Source organism: Papaver somniferum, unplaced genomic scaffold, assembly GCF_003573695.1.
Source record: "Papaver somniferum cultivar HN1 unplaced genomic scaffold, ASM357369v1 unplaced-scaffold_63, whole genome shotgun sequence".
In the NCBI taxonomy this organism is placed as follows: Eukaryota; Viridiplantae; Streptophyta; class Magnoliopsida; order Ranunculales; family Papaveraceae; genus Papaver; species Papaver somniferum.
In genome coordinates this window covers 1,244,915-1,249,683 of record NW_020649082.1, presented here as the reverse complement: position 1 = coordinate 1,249,683, position 4,769 = coordinate 1,244,915, and positions in this window count along the sequence as shown.

Genomic DNA, 4,769 nt, shown 5'->3' with positions numbered 1-4,769 from the left:
GTGTGTAGACTTTTATGAGTTAATGTATATAAAATTTAACATTTTTATGAACTCTTTCTTTTTGTGTTGGCTTTCTCTTTCTATTCGATTCAAGATAGATGAAATTTGTTAGGATTTGGATTAGTTCTGCTTGGTCTTTCATCCTTCTTCTATTGTGAAATTTGACTTCCTTCATATATTCTTGAATCAACGTACATAGAAATGCAAATTTTACTAGACGTAATGCCTTAGAACATATTTATTGTGATTACAATACATTTTTAAAACTTTTACTTTTAAAGATGAGTTTAACTAGTTCACAATTTAGTCTCAGAAATCGACTTCCGACTTATAACGAAGAGTGTAGACTTTTTTTGAGTTAACAGTATAAAAAATTCAACATTTTTATGAACTCTTTATTTTTGTCTTGGCTTTGTCTTTCAATTTGATTCAGATAGATGAAATTTGTTAGAATTTGGATTAGTTCTGGCCGGTCTTTCATCCTTCTTATATTGTGAAATTTGACTTCCTTCATATTTTCTTGAATCAACGTACACAAAAATGCAATTTTTACTACACGTAATGGCTTAGAACATATTTATTGTGATTACAATACATTTTTCAAACTTTTTCTGTTAAATATGAGTTTATCTAGTTTACAATTTAGTCTGAGAAATCAATTTTCGACTTATACCGAAGTTTGTAGACTTTTTTGAGTTAACGTATATAAAATTCAACATTTTTATGAACTCTTTCTTTTTGTGTTGGCTTTGTCTTTCTATTTGATTCAAGATAGATGAAATTTGTTAGGATTTGGATTAGTTATGCTTGGTCTTTCATCCTTCTTCTATTGTGAAATTTGACTTCCTTCATATATTTTTGAATCAACGTACATAGAAATGCAATTTTTACTAGACGTACTGCCTTAGAACATATTTATTGTGATTAGAATACATTTTTCAAACTTTTTCTGTTAAAGATGAGTTTATCTAGTTTACAATATAGTCTCAGAAATCAATTTCCGACTTATAACGAAGTGTGGAGAATTTTTGAGTTAACGTATATAAAATTCAACATTTTTATGAACTCTTTATTGTTGTATTGGCTTTGTCTTTAATTTTGATTCAAATAGATGAATTTTGTTATAATTTGGATTAGTTCTGGCTGGTCTTTTATCCTTCTTCTATTGTGAAATTTGGCTTCCTTCATATTTTCTTGAATTAACGTACATAGAAATGCAATTTTTACTAGACGTAATTCCTTAGAACATATAATTTGTGATTAAAATACATTTTTCAAAATTTTTCTGTTAAAGATGAGTTTATCTAGTTTACAATTTAGTCTCAGAAATAAATTTTCGACTTATACCGAAGTTTGTAGACTTTTCTGAGTTAACGCATATAAAATTCAACACTTTTATGAACTCTTTCTTTTTGTGTAGGCTTTGTCTTTCTATTTGATTCAAGATAGATGAAATTTTTTAGGATTTGGATTAGTTCTGCTTGGTCTTTCATCCTTCTTCTATTGTGAAATTTGACTTCCTTCATATATTCTTGAATCAACGTACATAGAAATGCAATTTTTACTAGACGTACTTCCTTAGAACATATTTATTGTGATTACAATACATTTTTCAAACTTTTACTTTTAAAGATGAGTTTAACTAGTTTACAATTTAGTCTCAGAAATCGACTTCCGACTTATAACGAAGAGTGTAGACTTTTTTGAGTTAACAGTATAAAAAATTCAACATTTTTATGAACTCTTTATTTTTGTCTTGGCTTTGTCTTTCAATTTGATTCAAATAGATGAAATTTGTTAGAATTTGGATTAGTTCTGGCCGGTCTTTCATCCTTCTTATATTGTGAAATTTGACTTCCTTCATATTTTCTTGAATCAACGTACACAAAAATGCAATTTTTACTAGACGTAACGGCTTAGAACATATTTATTGTGATTACAATACATTTTTCTAAATTTTTCTGTTAAAGATAAGTTTATCTTGTTTACAATTTAGACTCAGAAATCAACTTCCGACTTATAACAAAGAGTGTAGACTTTTTTGAGTTAACGTATAAAAAATTCAACATTTTTATGAACTTTTTATTTTTGTATTGGCTTTGTCTTTCAATTTGATTCAAATAGATGAATTTTGTTACAATTTGGATTAGTTCTAGCTGGTCTTTCATCCCTTTTCTATTGTGAAATTTGGCTTCCTTCATATTTTCTTGAATTAACGTACATAGAAATGCAATTTTTACTAGACGTAATTCCTTAGAACATATAATTTGTGATTAAAATACATTTTTCAAACTTTTTCTGTTAAAGATGAGTTTATCTAGTTTACAATTTAGTCTCAGAAATCAATTTTCGACTTATACCGAAGTTTGTAGAATTTTTTGAGTTAACGTATATAAAATTCAACATTTTTATGAACTCTTTCTTTTTGTGTTGGCTTTGTATTTCTATTTGATTCAAGATAGATGAAATTTGTTAGGATTTGGATTAGTTCTGGCTGGTCTTTCATCCTTCTTCTATTGTGAAATTTGGCTTCCTTCATATATTTTGGAATCAACGTACATAGAAATGCAATTTTTACTAGACGTACTGCCTTAGAACATATTTATTGTGATTAAAATACATTTTTCAAACTTTTTCTGTTAAAGATGAGTTTATCTAGTTTACAATATAGTCTCAGAAATCAATTTCCGACTTATAACGAAGTGTGTAGACTTTTTGAGTTAACGTATATAAAATTCAACATTTTTATGAACTCTTTATTGTTGTATTGGCTTTGTCTTTAATTTTGATTCAGATAGATGAATTTGGTTACAATTTGGATTAGTTCTGGCTGGTCTTTCATCCTTCTTCTATTGTGAAATTTGGCTTCCTTCATATTTTCTTGAATTAACGTACATAGAAATGCAATTTTTACTAGACGTAATTCCTTAGAACATATAATTTGTGATTAAAATACATTTTTCAAACTTTTTCTGTTAAAGATGAGTTTATCTAGTTTACAATTTAGTCTCAGAAATCAATTTTCGACTTATACCGAAGTTTGTAGACTTTTTTGAGTTAACATATATAAAATTCAACATTTTTATGAACTCTTTATTTTTGTGTTGGCTTTGTCTTTCTATTTGATTCAAGATAGATGAAATTTGTTAGGATTTGGATTAGTTCTTCTTGGTCTTTCATCCTTCTTCTATTGTGAAATTTGGCTTCCTTCATATTTTCTTGAATTAACGTACATAGAAATGCAATTTTTTACTAGACGTAATTCCTTAGAACATATATTTTGTAATTAAAATACATTTTTCAAACTTTTTATGTTAAAGATGAGTTTATGTAGTTTACAATTTAGTCTCAGAAATCAATTTTTGACTTATACAGAAGTTTGTAGACTTTTTTCAGTTAACGTATATAAAATGCAACATTTTTATGAACTCTTTCTTTTTGTGTTGGCTTTGTCTTTCTATTTGATTCAAGATAGATGAAATTTGTTAGGATTTGGATTAGTTCTGCTTGGTCTTTCATTCTTCTTTCTATTGTGAAATTTGACTTCCTTCATGAATTAACGTACATAGAAATGTAATTTTTACTAGACGTAATTCCTTAGAACATATAATTTGTGATTAAAATACATTTTTCAAACTTTTTATGTTAAAGATGAGTTTATGTAGTTTACAATTTATTCTCAGAAATCAATTTTTGACTTATACCGAAGTTTGTAGACTTTTTTGAGTTAACGTATATAAAATTCAACATTTTTATGAACTCTTTCTTTTTGTGTTAGCTTTGTCTTTCTATTTGATTCAAGATAGATGAAATTTGTTAGGATTTGGATTAGTCCTGCTTGGTCTTTCATCCTTCTTCTATTGTGAAATTTGACTTCCTTCATATATTTTTGAATCAACGTACATAGAAATGCAATTTTTACTAGACGTAATTCCTTAGAACATATAATTTGTGATTAAAATACATTTTTCAAACTTTTTCTGTTAAAGATGAGTTTATGTAGTTTACAATTTAGTCTCAGAAATCAATTTTCGACTTATACCGAAGTTTGTAGACTTTTTTGAGTTAACATATAAAATTCAACATTATTATGAACTCTTTCTTTTTGTGTTGGCTTTGTCTTTCTATTTGATTCAAGATAGATGAAATTTTTTAGGATTTGGATTAGTTCTGCTTGGTCTTTCATCCTTCTTCTATTGTGAAATTTGGCTTCCTTCATATTTTCTTGAATTAACGTACATAGAAATGCAATTTTTACTAGACGTAATTCCTTAGAACATATAATTTGTGATTAAAATACATTTTTCAAACTTTTTCTGTTAAAGATGAGTTTATCTAGTTTACAATTTAGTCTCAGAAATCAATTTTCGACTTATACCGAAGTTTGTAGACTTTTTTGAGTTAACATATATAAAATTCAACATTTTTATGAACTCTTTCTTTTTGTGTTGGCTTTGTCTTTCTATTTGATTCAAGATAGATGAATTTTTTTAGTATTTGGATTAGTTCTGCTTGGTCTTTCATCCTTTTTCTATTGTGAAATTTGGCTTCCTTCATATTTTCTTGAATTAACGTACATAGAAATGCAATTTTTACTAGACGTAATTCCTTAGAACATATAATTTGTGACTAAAATACATTTTTCAAGCTTTTTCTGTTAAAGATGAGTTTATCTAGTTTACAATATAGTCTCAGAAATCAATTTCCGACTTATAACGAAGTGTGTAGACTTTTTGAGTTAACGTATATAAAATTCAACATTTTTATGA